The sequence below is a fragment of the Canis aureus genome, chromosome 15, assembly GCF_053574225.1.
Source record: "Canis aureus isolate CA01 chromosome 15, VMU_Caureus_v.1.0, whole genome shotgun sequence".
Classification (NCBI taxonomy): Eukaryota; Metazoa; Chordata; class Mammalia; order Carnivora; family Canidae; genus Canis; species Canis aureus.
The window spans coordinates 47,017,390-47,034,380 of record NC_135625.1 but is presented as its reverse complement, the minus strand read 5'-3'; the positions used below and the strand labels follow the sequence as shown (position 1 = coordinate 47,034,380).

General features: G+C 62.4%; 1 long non-coding RNA gene across 3 annotated transcripts; it reads left to right on the top strand.

Annotated features, from left to right (window-relative positions):
* Positions 1-6,507: 6,507 nt before the first annotated feature.
* LOC144284661 (uncharacterized) lies at positions 6,508-12,830 on the top strand. 3 transcript variants are annotated; one of them, XR_013353103.1, is made up of 4 exons: positions 6,508-8,595; positions 9,212-9,479; positions 10,220-10,394; positions 11,733-12,830. It is a non-coding gene; the product is annotated as an uncharacterized LOC144284661 (long non-coding RNA). The 3 variants fall into 3 exon arrangements; XR_013353104.1 differs by having other exon boundaries at positions 6,508-9,479; positions 11,776-12,830; XR_013353101.1 differs by having other exon boundaries at positions 6,508-9,479.
* Positions 12,831-16,991: the final 4,161 nt, after the last annotated feature.

The window sequence follows — 16,991 nt, the reverse complement described above, 5'->3', positions numbered from 1 at the left end:
TTATTCACAATTTTCTGAGAGGCACTAGTCCCTGTCTGATATATTAACGCACTCCACACCTTCATTCTCCATCCGCCCCCACCCCCACTGGCATGTAGGTTTCATTAGGGCAGCAGTTCGTCTGAACTGCTCAACACCAATACCCAGGGTAATGCCTAGTACACATCAGGCTCCACGATTGTTGAATGAATTTGCTTGATGAATGAAGGTTTGGTTAAGGCCTCCATGATCCTGCGGATTGGGAACCCTTGGCAAACACAGTAACGAGGAGGAGGTGATCACCTGTAAGACTGCCCTGCGCTTCCAGACACCGGGTACCGCCCCCTCCACTGCCATCCAGGTCTGGGGCTTCCTTGCCCTCCCTGGCTGGCCACTTCCCGGGTGACCCCGTAGGCTGCGCACATGCTCCATCTGGTGGTGGCCGCACCGCTGTGGGATTTTTTTTTTTTTTTAATTTTTATTTATTTATGATAGGCACACAGTGAGAGAGAGAGAGGCAGAGACACAGGCAGAGGGAGAAGCAGGCTCCATGCACCGGGAACCTGACGTGGGATTCGATCCCGGGTCTCCAGGATCGCGCCCTGGGCCAAAGGCAGGCGCTAAACCGCTGCGCCACACAGGGATCCCCGCTGTGGGATTAAAGCCCGGAGGAGCGGTCCTCCCTGCCTGTCCTGGTTTCTTATGGTGACAGCACCCTGAGCTGCCACTGTTAGGAGCCGGCGGCTTGTCTTGAAACTCGGACATCTTCACGGAACCCGCGGGATTATCCTACTGTGTCTCTATCATGTGGTGGCTTTAAAATGATAGGATGTGGGCAGCCCCAGTGGCACAGTGGTTTAGCGCCGCCTGCAGCCCAGGGCGTGATCCTGGAGACCCTGGATCGAGTCCTACGTAAGGCTCCCTGCATGGTGCCTGCTTCTCCCTCTGCCTGTGTCTCTGCCTCTCTCTCTCTCTCTCTGTCTCTGTGTGTGTGTCTCTCTATGAATAAATAATCTTTTAAAATAAATAAAATGATAGGATGTAAAGCAAGGCTTCTAATAAAAAACCTTAGATAAAGGTTAAAATCCCATTGCCTTAGTTCCTCAAAGCGTTACACGCTTGGCATGCCATGCCGTGCCACTTCCAGGTTCATACCAAGACATGAAGACGTCCAACAGGCTTGCATCTGGGCTGTTGGAGTGACATTATTCATTATCCAGCCAGAAGCTAAAGAAAACCTATGTGTCCATCAGCTGAGGATGAGGAAATTAGTATTTTTTGGACATGACACCAAAAGCACAGGCAACAGATAAGCAAGACAGGCTCAAACCGCAGAGCTCCTGCACTGTGCCGGGAGCAAACAGGGTGAAAAGGCAACTCACCACTTGGAGAAAAGACGTGAAAACCATGTGTTGTTAAGGGTTCATGTCTGCACATAGAAGGAGCCGCATGGCAAAAACAGCCAAATTAGAAAGTGAACAAAGGACCTGAGCTGACATTTCTCCAAAGAAGATGTGCAGATGGCCAGCAGACACGTGAGAAGGTGACGCGCGTGGCTCCTCGTCTGGGAGTGCAGGTGAGATCCAGTGAGCTGCACTGCACGCCCGGAGTGAAAACAACCACTCAGAGCAGAAGCTGGCCAGGATGTGGAGTGGGACCCCGCATGCCCCACCAGCGGGAATGCAGGCTGGGGCGGCTTCTGTGGAGAGCAGTGTGGGGTCCCCGAGAAGATCCCACTAGTGCTACCGGCAACCCCATCTCTGGGTGCGGACGGGCCCAAAGGACATGAAATCTGGTGTCAGCGACGTGCACCCACACGTTCACTGCAGCACTGTTCGTAGTAGCTGAGACGTGCACGACCTCAGTGACAGTGGATAGGTGAGCGGAGGAGGATGATGGGGCAGGGGGTGAGCAGGAGAGAGCTGGAGTATTCCTCAGCCATGAAGAGGCAAGCCCTGCCAAGCATGACAGCGTGGATGGGCCAGGAGGCCCAACACAGAAAGGCCAACGCAGAGTGATCTGTGATGCGCGGGGTGTGACAGAGTGGAGGAAGGGAAAATGGTGGTCACCAGGGCTGGGGAGGGAGTGGTGGGTCAAGGGTACAGGCTTCACGTGGAAGAGGTCCAGGTTCTGAGCACCTGACACACAGCCCAGGCCCGTGGTGAGCGGTGCTGTGCCATGTACTTGAGATGCGCTGAGAGGGCCTGTGTGTGTCCTCACCGTGCTCACAGGTCAGCAGGGTGGGGGCATGTGCATCTGGGCGATCGTGTGCGAATCAAGCCATCACGTTGTACGCCTTTAAGAAAACCAGGTACGTACCGTCCTACCAGGGTAAGATAAGAACCTAAATAACGAAAACAGTGCATGGAGCCCCGCGGACAGCTGGGATGGTGCGCGGGTCCGCGGTGTCCACCTCAGTGCTGCTCTGGACACGAGCGGTGCTTACCTGATGCGGGCGCCGCACCCTTAGGACAGAGCTCGGGAAGGCCGGCGCCGAAGACCAGTGACTGGACCTGGCAGGAGCGGCGGCACACACCACAGGGGCTGCCCCCACGTCCGTACAGTTCTCGCGTCTGCGCAAGACGTGTGCTTAGCTCATCTACCGTCTTTTTTCCTCTTAAATGGTTTAGCTTTTAGGGCAATTTAGTTTAACGCACATTTAACATCCACAACGATGTAATGGGAGACGGGCCCCATGTGGGTTCTCACCCAGGACTCACCCACCTCTCGTGTCCCTGCTGGAGCTGCCATGAAGGCCCCTGTCCTGCAGAGCCCCCCAGCTTCCCCTGCTGGTGCCTGGGGCAGGTCTCAGGGGGCGAGGCCTCTGGGAGGCGATGGGCCATGAGGACGAGTGGCGTGGACGGGGTGTGCCCAGAACTGACCACCACGAGGGCCCGACGGGGGCGGGCTGCTGTCCGCCTCTCGCCACGCTCACCCCTCCCAATCCCAACTGTGAAGGGCCGCTGCCCCAAAGGCTGTGCCTGGTGGGTCCCTAACGGGACAGCACCTCCCTGCTGGGCGCCACTCTCACCTGTGCAGCTGCACACCCACGTGGCATGTGGCTCGTTAGCCTCTCTGATCCCTCCCTTCATTTCTGTCGTGTTACTTTGTCTTAGGCCAGAAGCCAAGCTCAATGTGTAGTGAAATGTCCTGGGGTTTGGAGTGAACCTGCTGTAACCCTGCTGATGACCGAATGAAGCTATGAAGCTGCCTGTGGGGATGCAGCTCGCATGTGTGCCTTTCCCACAAGCTCACCAGAGGCCCAGGACGGATGAGTGCCGCGTGGGGGGGGGGGATGTGAGTGCACCTCCAAAGCGGCAGCTCTGCCAGCCAGTGAGAGAATCTCACCAGGCACGCGATGCTCCTGGGCTCCCAGGGGCCAGAACTTGAGAAGTTGGTGTCCACGGCACCCCCCATCGGCCTACGGGCTCATCCAGGGCCCCCCACCTTCTCCGCGCACAGGAAGCCTCCTGCTGGCTCCCTGACCTGTGACCTCCACCTCCAGCCTGACCCCACCTACCCTTCCCCTGGTGTCTGTGACCCCCCGGCTTGGGTGGGCCACAGGGCCCTCCATCCCCCAGCCGTGTCCTCCTGGCTGGGCTCTCCTGGGTCAGCTCTAGCCATCTTGTGTTCTGTGCTGGGCAGTCACCGTGTCCTGCCCTCACACGTGCTGTCCACACGCAGCCTCTGGTGTAGACTCCCCTTTGTGCCTCTCTGTCCTCCATGTGAACTGGGCTCCCCCACGAGGATACATCAGGGATCCTCAAAGTGAGATCCCCCAACCAAAGGCAGATACTGCATCATGTTGTCCGTGCCTCTAGGGGCCCCTGGAGGCCTCACCTCAGGCCGGCCTGGCCCCTGCTGTGCATGGGCCCCGTGCTGTCCCCCACCGTGACCCCACGGCAGGAGCCGCCCATGCTGGGCTGACGTGAGAACCGGGGCGGGCGGACCACGCAGCTGCCGCACCCAGCACAGCATCTGATGCCCGCAGATGCAGGGAGCTGTAGAAAGGAGAGAGGCAGCTGGGGTAGGGCGGGAGCAAGAGAAAAAAATCTGTGCAATGAATATGATGACAAGTTTCTCTCTGACATTTTATGGGTCAAAGGCATAAACAGCACATTTCATGTGGAAAGATCACCCCAAACATGAGGCCTGGGCTGTCCCATCAACACTTTCTGTGGTTTCCCAGAACACGTTCACTGTCTCCTCCCGTGTGAGCATCTCAGCCCCACGTTCAAGGTGGACCCCCTGGGCTCTTCCCCGCCTTCCCCGATCGTGGCCGCAGCCTTCCACCAAGTCAGGGTCCCAGGGCACTCCCCAGCCTCCAGGGCCCCACTGCGGCAAGGACAGGGTGGCCCCTGGAAACTCACCAGTGCCTGGGGGCCGGGGTTTCTCCACGGTCAGCCACGCAGGCCGAGGGCATCCCTGAGGCGCGCTGCTTACTCATCCTGCCCCCCAGGACTGCGGACCCCGGCGCGGCCCACACTGCAGACAGAGAGCGAACCGCCTTACCTGCCAGTGCTTGTGGGCCCTGTCAGTCTCGGGCATCAGGGGACACTTCTCTCAGGGGAGTGGCCTGTGGCGCCGGGGCACGGGCGACACTGTTCTTGGGGGCAACAACCTGGACAACCAGGGTCCTGTAGACCGTGGACCTTTGGAGTGTGCAGTCAGATGAACCTGGCCCCCTGGGGCCCTGCACCATCCAGTGGACCCCGAGCCCCTCAGCCACATGGACAGGACCCAGAGCCTCACCCAGGGCACTTGAGGCCGGGGCTGTAGGGCGCTGGCAGGTCCCCGGCTCACAGCATCTGCCGATGACCAGCCCGGCATAGACATCCCCGCCTTGACCTGCCAGCTGACCCCCTCTCGAGACGGTACCTCCCACAGCCTGATGCCAGTGGTGCCCCAGCAGCCACTCGCCACCTGCCATGGTGAGGCTGCCCCTGGGGAGGCAGTGCCTGTGCTGGGGGCCGGGGGTCCTGGGGAGGGTGCCTGGGAGCAGCCTCACAGAACGAGGGGGTCCAATGAACGGGTGAGGGGAGGTGGGCACACAGTCCAGGTGGGGCCCTTGGCAGGTGGTGGGGACACAGACCTGTCCCCCCAAAAGGAGCAGGAGGTCACTGGGCAGGAGTACAGGCTGGGCAGGGAGTCAGGGAAGGGCTTCCGTGTCCCTTGGAGCAGATCCTAAATACCAGAGCTGGGAACTGGCTTGGACGGCAGGCAGTTGTGAGCCCCGCGGGTGACAGGGACCCGCAGGTGGGAGGGTGGCTGGCACCCCTCAGGCGGCTGGGGTGCAGGTGGCCAGGTGGGACCATGACGACCGGGGCGGAGTGAGCAGAACGCAGGTCCTGATCATTGAGCAGAGGGGGCCCGTGTGGGGACACGGCGTTGTGTGAAGGTTTCGGGGGACCCTCGGGAGCCAGAGAGAACGACACGCCCGTGTCCTTGGTCTGCTGCTCTTCGGGGACGGCAGATGTCCGCCCCACGCTGGTCGCCGGTGGCCGGAGGGCTGGGTCGCATCCCGCGGAAGACCCCGGAGCCCGCGGCCCGGAAGGCGGCTGCCACCTGCCGGGGACACCCGGTGGCCTGGCCGAGCGGCGCAGCCCCGGCCCGGAGGGAGGCCGCGGGCCAAGGGAGCAAGCCAGGAGCTGCCCACGGCCGAGGCGCCCGCAGCCCGAGGGCCCAGAGGCGAGGCCGCGGGGGCTGGGGATGCGACGGCGGGGCCCCCGGGGGGGGGGGGGGCGCCGGAGGACCGGCCCCGGCCTCGCAGGGGCGCCCGGCGTCCCCCGAAGGCGGCGGTGCCGGGCGAGCCACCCCGTAACCCGGGCTCGGGACCCCAGGGCCGCCGCGCGGCGTGCGGGGGGCGGGAGAGGCGGCCCAGGCCCGCCCGCGAGTCTACACGGCCCCGCCCGCGCGAGCCCGTGGGAGGGGTCCCGCCGCGCCCGCCGCAGCCCCGCACGTGCGGACGTGGCCGGCAGGGGGCGCTCCCAGACAGGAGGGCGGGGGCCGGGGGCGCCTCTGCCCCGCGCCGGGCGGGGGTGGCTCTGCGCGGTCCCGCGGCCCCACCGCGCCGTCTCGCAGGAGGGGACCGGGACCCGGGGTCGGGGTCGGGGTCGGGGGCCCTCGCCGCTCAGCGTCCGGCCTCTCCTGGGATCACCTGGGACAGACGCGTCCAAGGAAGGCCGTGCCCCTCGCCGACCCGGGAGAGGAGCTCCGCCACCTGGAAACCCCCTCCGCCCCGGCCCTCCCGGCCCTGCCCTCCCGGCCCCGCGCCCGCGGCCCCGCGCCCCCGGCCAGCAGGCCCCGCAGCCGCCCCCCGTCGGCCCGGCGGGGAGGCGGAGGGGGAGGGGGAGCGTCAGTTGCGGGCGCGGCTCCGGGTCTGGGCCCCTCGTCCTGCTAACCCCGCGGACCTGCCGCCCCGCGACGGCCTCTCCCGCAGGGCCTGTGCCGGCCGGTTTGGCTCCAGGGTTGGTGGGGGTGGGGGATGTGGGCGAGGCTTTTTCCCAGATAAGGACCGGGGATGGGGGGGGCCGGGGTGGGGCACCCGATGATCCAGGATAACCTGCAGCCCCGCATCCTAAACTGAGCCCCTGCCGACCTGCCCCGTATGACGCTAAGTGCACACCTTCCAGGGGTGGGACGGAGGCCTTTGGGGGCTGCCATTCAGCTGCCCCCACCCCGAGATGACTCCTACGCTGACTTAATGCTGGTTTTGATTTTTTAATATTGTTTCAGCCTCTCACAGTCTCTGGGCCTCAGTTTCCCTGGTTGTAAAATGAACATTTGCCCCAGCACGTGGGCCCAGGGCCTCCCCAAGCCAACAGTGTGAGGGGCCAGCGCCCAGGGCTTGGGTGCCAGCCCAGCAGGGGACCCCACCTCCTGTCCACCCCGGATTCTGCGCTGTGTTCAGATGGCTGCTGTTTTTGTGAAATCCGAGTTGCGCATGCATGCGGCTGAGAGGTACAGAGGCCCACCTGCCTACCCTCAGCCCGTGAGCACCAGCGCTGCCACATAGCACAGGACTCGTGGGTGGCTCCTCGGAAAGCCTCGGTGTCTGTACCCCTGCAGCAGCAAGTGGGGGCACCTACCGGAACCATGGCCGCTCCCTGCTCTGGGCTGCAGCCTGCCCGCCTCCTGTGGCCGTGGGAAGCCTTCCTTCCAGGGCATTGCTCTGGCAGGCAAGGCATTTGCACCCCAAGACCACAAATACCTCTGTTTGGTTTGTTAGGGACACAGCACAGGCCAGGCCCGTGGCCAGGGTGGTGGAATGGCCACTGTGCCCCCTTATGCCTTACCCCACACACACCTTGGTGGGACATGGGCTCTGGGGTCTTTCCAGGCCCACAGACCAAGGCCCGAGGACAAATAAGCCTCGCCCTCTGCATGCATCGGAGCAGGTCCAGTCCCTGGGCTGGCCTCTCTGCTCCTGCCTTCCCTCTACAAACACTTCATAAGACACCCCCCCTCACCACCCCTCCCAGCTGCCACCGCCTGCCTCCCCCTTCTTCCCCAGTAGGGCAGAGGTCAGACAGCAGCACTTGCTCCTCCACAGGGGATGGAAGCAAACTTTCCCACACGAAGGCTGAGCTGAAACCCAAAACCCAAGTGGGACCAGCTCTGCCAGAAGGGGATGGCAGGGGAGCAGCAGGGCAGGGAGCAGCAGCATGGCTGGGGATATGGGACTTGGCAGTGGGTGCAGCTGATAGAGCAGCCACGTGGGCCCAGAGCACCGGGATTTGAGGATCAGATGTGGGGCCCCAGCCATGTGCTGGCTCAGTGGCAGCGCGCAGCATGAGGAGAGGTGGGAGGCACATGGTAACCAGGAAGAGGGGCCACCACCCCGTGACACCTGCTGCCCGGGGCAGTCCTTGCACCCACTGGAGGGTGAGCCGGCGGGGGCTGGCAGCACATGGGGAGGCGGGCTGCGTGCACCGGCGCTGACAGGTGAGCAAAGCCCGGGTCATCCCGGAAAGGGGTGGGGACCACGCTCGGCAGAGCGACCAAGGTCAGCATGGCTGCTCCTCTGGGCCTGTGGGCAGCTGCCCTCATCACCCTCGCGATGCTGGCCAGGCCCCCAGGCAGGGAAGGTGCCTCCTCTAGTGGTTCAGGGAATTGGGAACCAAACCAGACGTTGGCATCTGCTCTGCGGGGGCAGGGAGAGGTGCAGGTGTCCCGGGCTCACCCAGGGCGGCAGCTGAGGTCGGTGTCGCGCAGCTCATCCTGAGTCTGCCCCTGGTTCGGACCCGCGGAGCCTCCCCTGCCTCAGGCACGGCCCCCGGTGCTGTGACCTGCGTGAGGCTGCCTCACCCATTGTCGGGAGCGAGCCTGCTACCCACACCCGGTGAGTGGAGGCCCCGGGCGCTGTGGACCAGCCACCAGGCTAGGACCCCCCAGCACAGAACGGTCAGCCTCCAGGACTCTGGGTGCACCGTAGCCAGGGGCCCCATGAACGGATGCGGAGGTTTCACAGCAGAGACCCTGGAGCCCTGCCTCAGCTCTTTGCCTGCCCACGGACACGTCCCCTGCCCGAGCTTCTCAGCCCCTGGCCGGCGACGTCCTCGGTCAGGACTGGGCAACACACTGGCTGTGGCTTCCGAAGCACCTTACGTCCGCCAGGTAATTTAAGTTATGGTTTCTTTAGCAAAACCCTCAGTCCTATGGTGCAGTCTGCTGTGTGCCGACCATTCTGGAAGGTGGAGATGTGGGGCCGGCTGTAGGAAGGCCCCTTTGCAGTGCAGGTGGAGGTGGGGGAGAGCTCGGCCCCAGGCGCCCCTTTCTGCGTCCCTGGGGCCATTTTCCGGAACATTCCATTGGAGAGCCAAGGCCTGTGGGAGATCACGGCTATACCCGCCTGAGGGACAAGACACCCAGGGAGGTCGGATTTCGGGCAAACAGTGAGCTCCACCCATTACCCCGGGTGTGCCTGGGACCCAGGGCACCACTTACGGGGCAGCCAAAGCCAGGAGGGCGCGGTAAAGACTGGGTCTTGGTCCCAAGCATGTCCAGGGGGGCAGCAGCCAGGACAGCCGATCCCTGGGGTGGCCTCCAAGTCCTCCTTGGGGTTGAGCCAGAGCCTGGAAGGCACAAAGACCGCCCCAAATAGGAGACCCTGGTCTGTCCGGCCTGGCCCGGCAGTGGGTGGCAGACATAGAGCGGACCTCATAAGGACCTTGTAAAGACGAGCCTGGAGGGCAGAGGTGGAAGGTCGGCATGGGGTCCTCTGTCTCCCTAGAGGGCGCGGGGTGGCTCTTCTGGCTGGACCATGGGGGCATGCCCGGAGCCTGGGCAGGCTAGAGAGAAGGGAAGAAGGTAAACACAGCTGCGGAGGACAAGGGCCACCTGGAGGGATGGCAGGCCCCTGAGTCACGCCCTGATGACACGGGGGCCGCCAGCTGGGCCGTAGTGCTGTCCCTGCATCCAGAGCCCCCGAGGAGGAGAGGAGGCCTCACAAACTCCACTGGCGCCTGCATCCCCCGAGTGCAGCTCCCCAAGACTCCCAGGTAGGCCTCCCCACCTGGGCAGGTGCAGTGGGGGTGGGGCCTGTGGTCCAGGGCCAGGTAGGTGTGAGCACCCTGCCCCAGGGGCCGAGGAACACAGTCCTCAGGCGCCTCAGACGCACCCTTCCCACGTTAAGGTGAACCCGTGAGCCGTCCATGGGGTCCGCCTGCCCGCTGCTCTCCCTGTGCCTCCTGAGGGACACTTCACTACGCTTGCTGCTGCTCTGTGGCCCTGGTGACCTTGTACTCTGAGGACGAATGTGCAGGGAAGGAAAGGGTTCATACGCTGTGGGAAGTACCCCGTCCCTTGTCCCTCCCACGATGCCCCGAAGACAGAGCTGGCCCCAAGGGGGTGGGCAGGCTGGGGGCCAGGCCAGAGGAGCAGGTGGTGGCCAGATCTGGGGTTTGCCCTTGCAGTGGGAGGGAAGGAGGGGGCATCGCCTGATCCCAGGGCCCCGGGGCTGCGTGGGGGGGGGGTGCAGTGAGAGGGGTGGGGGGCTGGGGCCGATTCTGTAGCCGGGGTTTCTAGGAGGAAGGGGACGAGGACTGGAGGCCTGTGACGCTGATGAGATGGGCACAAGCTCGGGGGACCCCACGCGGACATTTTGAACTTGTTGGGTCTCTGGAGCCTCTGGGACCCAGGGCCGCGGGAGCAGCCTGGGGCATAGGGAGGGGGCTCGTTGTCCCATCTATGTCTCTTCTGGCCCCGGGCTACCCATCCCCAACTTGCTCTGCTTCTCCAGGGCCGGTCAGCGCCATCCACCCTGTGTTCTTGCTTGCTCCTGTTGTGCCCAAGATCGTGAATCCGAGAAACCACCAAGGAGCCGACACCGATGCAAACACACGAGGGTTTATTTACAAGCTCGAGCTTGGGTCCAAGTGTACCCGACACAGCTGAGCAGGGGCTTGGACCCCGAGGTGGGTTCCAGCTTAGTTTTAAGGGCTGGTCTAGGGGACCTCCAGAAGGGGTGGAGCAATTCCTCAAGTTCTGTTTACATTCTGATATGGGGCCTTCAAGGGCTTTGAGCTCTGTTCTCATTCTAATATGGGGCTTCCCGCCACTGGCTTGGGCTCTGTTCTCATTCTAATAGGGGCTTCCTGCCCTTGGCTTGGGCTCTGTTTTTATTCTAATATGGGGCTTTCTAGGACGTCAAGCTCTAAGCTGTTTCTTCCTGTAACTGAAGTAAGGTAAAGTTCAGCTTATTCACAGGGGCCTGGGATGGCTGTACTTGTGCTAACGCTGAACTTAAAGTGGAATGGCCTTAATTTTCTCGGCCTCCACAGCTCCGACCGTCACCGTCCTCACGAATGCACCTGTGCCCTCCCATGCAGGACTGGAGGGAGGAGCCCCAACAAGAGCCCTGGGTCTAACCCATGAAGACCTGGGGCTCATGGGGAAGCAGGGCCGTGCCAGAGCACGAGCCAAGGGGGGGACACAGGGAGGCAGGAAGGAGCAGGTGCCGAAGGGACCCTGTCTCAGGAAGCTGGGGTGGGAGGCACCCGGGGGCCTGCCCAGCATGGCCCCTCACTGGATGGCACCATAGTCCTTCCCCTCCCCCCATGGAGCCTGATCCCAGGACCCCAGGACCATGACCTGAGCTGAAGGCAGAGGCTTCCCCGACGGAGCCCCCCAGGTGCCCCCAGAAATCAAAATGTTTTTATTACCTGAAGGAGCAGACATGCAGGGCTGGAACCAGGCAGTTCGGAGCAGCCGCTCAGGCCTGGGGCTCCCCGGGCACCCCCAAGTGAGGCAGGGCTGCAGCTGGCGGGGAGCCGTGGGCTCAGTGACCTATGGCACCCTGTCTGATGGCTCCCCCACCTGGGCCGTGCTCTGCGGACGGTGGGGGCGGGGAAGAGCGTGTGGCATGTGTGGCCCACCCAGCCAGGTGCGCCCACCCTGTTGTAGCCGCCCCCACCGCACCTGCGTGTCCTGCAGGAAGGCCCGCTCTGCGCGCACCACCTGCACACACCCGCACCCGCCCAGGCCTCACCCTACGGCCTCCCCCCGCCAACACAGGGCCCGCGGGGCCAGGGAGGTGGCAGGAATGGAGGCAGTGAGGACCTGGCAGGTGCTCATGGTCCAGATCCGGGAAGAAGTCGGAATCTCTGCCCCGGTGCCTTCCCGGAATCACGTTCTCGGGCGTTTTCACTACCCCCTATTTCCGTGCCTTAAGCACTGCTGGTTGCCCGTAACAATAAGGCACCATTTTTCTGTGATAGGGTCATGGGAAACATTTGAGGCTTTCTGTTTTGAAGATGCGGCACTGAACACCTGGCTCCCTGTGGATGGTTCCCTTAGGTCTCCCACGGTCATGCCAGCATCTCTCAGACGCCTGACTCCGCATCGTGGAAAATCTAAAAAGTTTGGTCTAATAATGAACAGTGTGTTACTGGCGCATCAGAGGACCTGCGGCAGACACTCCAACCGGGGGCGGTCACAGGGTAGGCTCTGGCCACCTGGGAATGGTCTCCCAGCACGGGACCCTCCCTCCCGCACCTCAGGACCTGGAGGCCAGGGGTTCCTGGGGGGCGGGCGTCCCCCCTCGGGGTCGGAGGCAGGCTAGCCAGGGCTGCTGCGGGCAGGCATGACTCACGGTGGCAGCACCCAGGCCCCATCAGGCATATCATGACGACAGCGGCTCCCGGGGAGGGTGCCCATGTCACTCCCGCTCCCACACCCACACCCAGTTCCCCAACTCATCCCTGCCATGCCTGCCATTTCCACTCCAGCCTGTGCGTCGGCACCAGGGGTGTCCCCAGCCAGCCCATCCTTATGCTGAGCTTAGGCTCTAATTGTCCTAAGGGAATCACAGTCCTTTTTCCTGTCTTACCGGTTTCTCAAATGATGATTCTTGGGATTCGGAGAAACATCTGTATTTCCCCAGAACCGGGAAGGAATTGCAGGCAGCGCCACTGGTGGGCCAGCCCCAGAGGGCGGCGTGGGCAGCACACCACAGGCCTCACCGCACTCACCGCGGGAATGGCCGTTCACGGAGACGGTGCCAAGGCAGATCAGCCCCCCACCCCAGTCCCGGTCCCACCTTCCCAGGATCTTAAAGGTCCTCTCCGCGGGCTCCATGGAGCCAGTGGACCCTAAGGTCGACTCCACAGGGAGAAATGAAGGGTTCTGTGTTGATTTATTTTTCATTAAAAAATAAAGGAGGGGCAGCCCCGGTGACTCAGCGGTTTAGTGCCACCTTTGGCTTGGGGTGTGATCCTGGGGACCCAGGATCGAGTCCCACATCGAGCTCCCTGCATGGAGCCTGCTTCTCCCTCTGCCTGTGTCTCTGCCTCTCTCTCTCTCTCTCTCTGTCATGAATAAATCAATAAAATCTTAAAAAATAAAAATAAAAATAAAGGAGGAACACCTGGGTGGCTCAGTGGTGGAGCATCTGCCTTCGGCTCCGGGTGTGACCCCAGGGTCCTGGCATCAAGTCCCGCATCAGGGTCCTCAAAGGGAGCCTGCTTCCCCCTCTCTCTCTATCTGTGTCTCTGCCTCTCTGTGTCTCATGAATAAATAAGATCTTAGAAAAAAAAAACAAATAAGAGAAAACGTAAGCCTGATGCGTATTTAATGTACAAAATGACCTTTCTTGGCGCCTTAGCCCAGGTCTTGAACCCTCAGCAGGAAACACTGCTCCATCACAGAGCTGGTGACGTCCTCCGCCGGGGTGAAGACTTTGCACGTGTTGGATGTGCGAGCGTTTCCGGCCACCTGGGCACCCAATCCAGGTTGGGACCCACTCGATGTACCAGGAGCCGAGGAGGTGCACCCCAGGTCCACAGGGGCACACCAGTCACCGGCAGGGGCACCCAGCTAAGGGGTGGGGCTCGACAAAGAAGCTGCAGGGGATCCCAGGCCCCCCACCCACCTGGGGCCTCACTCTCTGGGGATTGGTTTAGGTCAGGACAGTGGGTGTCCCTGGGGGGCATCCTGGGTCTGGGCAGGGCAGCGACCTTCGCAGGGCTTGCCGGGAAGGGGAAGCTGTCACAGAGACCCAGCTCCCACAGAAGCGGAGGGACTGGGTGCTCCCTCACCTGCCGCCCTCCCACCCCCCGCTGTGGGTGCCCCCCTCACTGGGCGGCTCTCCCAGCTATGCTGTGCTCCAGCACCCACTGCAGGAAGAGTGTTGTCCACACAACCAGGCCACTGCAGGACCCCCCCACCCCCCAACGTGGGCCCCCAGCCTGCACACTGTTGCTCCATTCAGCTGAGGGCCTCGGTTCGGGGTCTGCTGAGAACAGCAAGGGGTGAAGCCTGCTCTGGGCCCAGTAGTCTCCATCCTCTTCTAGAACTTTCTGCAGGTGGATGCTGCCCATGCCCCTGCTTGCCCAGCCCCTTCGGGAGAAGGCTGCCCTGCTCTCTCCCCGGACATGTCTGCCCTTTGGGAGCATGAATGGACAATGCTTCACCCACAGTGACAAGAGCCAGGTAGCCAGCCTGGTTTCTAGATGCAGGCAGAAGACGGGCCCTGGGTCCAAGCCGGGGTCTGTGTTCCTGCTGGCAGTGGCAGGGGACCCAGCACCAGGTGGGTCTGGCAGCTTACCTCCCTGCCCCCTGCCCCGGGGACACGAAGGGCGCTGGGGACTGCCCTGCAGGATGGAGCTGACCAGACGGCAGGAGTGCACACCTGACCTTCACAGCCTGGGGTGCTCGTGGGTCTCCAGGGAGAAATAACCTGAACCGAGGCAGCTGGTATCCCTGCTCCCGCTCGCAGCACCTGCAGCTGTGCAGTCATGGGGCCTGGCTCCCGATGGGGCCAGCAGTGGAAGGGGAGCCTGGGAGCAGGGCCAGGAGTGGGCAGTGCTGGGCCGAGGTGGGACAGACGCCCCCGGGCCGCATGGAGGAGGTACTATGCCCCATCGAGGGACCGTCCTGGACAGAATGTGCTGGAAGTGGGTTCTGAGGCTGGCTGGCGGGAGAAGCACCACAGGGAGCAGAGACCTGACCTCTAGCCCCCTCCTCACCTCCCCCAGGTGTGTCTGTGGGCAACCTGGGTCACTGTGCCTCTGCCGTTGCTCCCCTCTTCTGGGGTAGCCTCCTCCCTGGACGGGTCCCTGCGTCCCAGCCCGAGAGCAAACCACCTACTTGGAACCAACAAGGGTGTCAGTGACTGACAGCCTCCCAGGCAGAGGGACGCCCACAGGGCAGGGACAGGTTTCTTTAGGGGCTGGGGAGGTGGGGGTGGCTCCCCTCCAGGCCTGGGCTGCAGGAATGGGGGGCAGGGGCAGCTAACTAGGGCGCCGTGAACAGCTCCTGTGTGGGGGCAGCGGGAGGGGCCGGAGAGGCCAACGCAGTGAGTCAGGGCAGGGACGGCAAGCAGGTTCACCTGGCCATTCCAGAAGCAAGTGTGGCGGGCGTGTCACTCGGCAGAACTGGGCTTTGAAGCCCAGGGCCTCCCAGAAGGGCTTCTGTCCCCAGCTCTGGGCCTGACCCCACCAGCCCTGCACCCAGGGCTCCCGAGGCCCCAGTGACCGTGCACGTGGGCACACCCAGTTTCCCCAGATCCCGGCAGCCAGGAGGCCGTCTCTGAGGGGACAGGTCAGGCCGGGCGGAGGCCACTCACTGGGCACCCAGGACCCTTCCTGGAGCTGCGGTGCAAGGTCACAGCCTCTGCCTTGGCTTGGGGGAGGGGCCAGAGGCCTTGACCCCCAGGAATCCTGGTCTCTGTGGGATGAGGGGGCGGGACACACATGCGGCACCTGCAGGGCTCCCTCCCCCACCAGCAGCTGAGTGGTGCTCAAGCGTCACCAGGTGTGAGCTGTGTGAGCCGTTGCTTTGAGTGCCCCCTGAGCCGATCCGCAGGCCTAGGACATCTGGGAGGGAGGGGATGGGGGGGTGAAGGAGGGGAGGAGCCCTGGGCCCGCGTCCAGGTCCAGGGGGGTGGGTGGCCAGGAAGGAAGAACAGTGAGAGCACACGCGGGTGGGTCATCAGCCAGAGCAGGACGGGGCCTCTGACATGCTCCGGACATCAGGCCTGAGGTCTGGACTCCCTCTGAGTGACCCGGGCCAGGCCCAGGACAGCAACGCCTTGTGTGACCACGGCCAAACCATCCTTGGAGGAGCCAGGTTCACACACAGGTGAGCGTTCACCAGGGCAAAGGTTCCACTTGGGACCAGGGAGATGTTCCGTGGTGGGTGGTGGCCGTGCAACAACGTAAGTGTCCTTATCGCCCCTGAAACGTGCACATGAAAATGTCACAGGGGTAAATGTTATGTGTACTTTACTACAGTCAAAGCGAAAGGAAAAAGAAAAAAAATCCTAAATAAAGATACAAGTTAGCAGGAGGAGGGCATGTGTCCCGACCCCCTGAGAGCTCCTGGAAGGCAGTGCCTGGCTCCGTCGTCCCCACTCGCTGCCCCTGCCCTCACCCCGCAACCTGGGCACCTGCTCTGGGGGATGGGCAGGCGTGTCCAAACAGCAGGAGGCCCTCCCACCGGGAGGGTAACAGGACAGCACCTCCCGGAGGGCTTCCAGGAGATGGCATGGCCCACCCCCGCGGCAGCAAGGACATGCACACTCGGCGTGCCCCCTTTGTGACAGGAAAAATCCCAGGGCTTGTTCCCGTTCCCAAGTCGTGTGTGAGACATTTTCAGACGGACAGCGACTGCCTTTGGGGTATAGGATGCACCTGTCACGTCTGCATGTTTACTTTGGGCTCACGTTACTGTCACATCTCAAAGCATTACTGTTAAAAGGATGTTATGTAGAGTCGCACCTTAGGCTGCTGCTATGCGGACCCCACTGTCCCCAAACCGCAGTGATGAGCCACGCAGTTCACTGTCGAGTGCTAGTGTTACTTATTCATCTGTTTGTACATGTGTATGCATGTGTGTTTGAATGTTGTGATTATGTGTGAAAGCACATGTGTACAGGGGTATGCATGGGTGGGTGTGTGCTGCTGTGTGGGCATTGTGTGTATTTATGTGTGTGCACCAATGTGTACATGTGAGTGTGCCTCTGTGTGTGTATACATGTGTGAGTGTGCCTGTGTGTGCACCAGTAGGTACATGACTCTGTGTGTGCTGATCTGTGTACACGTGTGTGTATAAACACTTGTGAGCGTGTGCTTGTGCATGTGAATGTGTGCTAGTGTGTGCATGTGTCAGTGTGTATACATGCGTGGGTGTGTGTACGTGTGTGTTAGTGTGGGGAGTGTGTGGGTGTCAGCATTTGCCAGTGTGTGTATGTGTGTAGGTGTGTGTGTCTGTGGGTGTCAGCGTGTGCATGTTCCAGTGCATGTACATGTGTGGGCGTGAGTGTGCGTGCATGTGACAGCCCTAGGCTCCTTGGTCTGCCCAGGCCCGTGGGACACCAGCCGGGGAGTCCTGGACAGAGGCACCCATAAGGCCTGAGGCCGTCACCCTGACCTCGGGCCCAGAGCTCCAACCTTGGCCGCCCCTGCAGAGGCCACGGCCCCAAGGCAATAGTCCGTGTCCTACCGGCCACCCAGCTGGCCCCCCAGCCACCCACAGGTCAAGGACCTGGCGGAGGTCACCGCTGTGTCACCCTC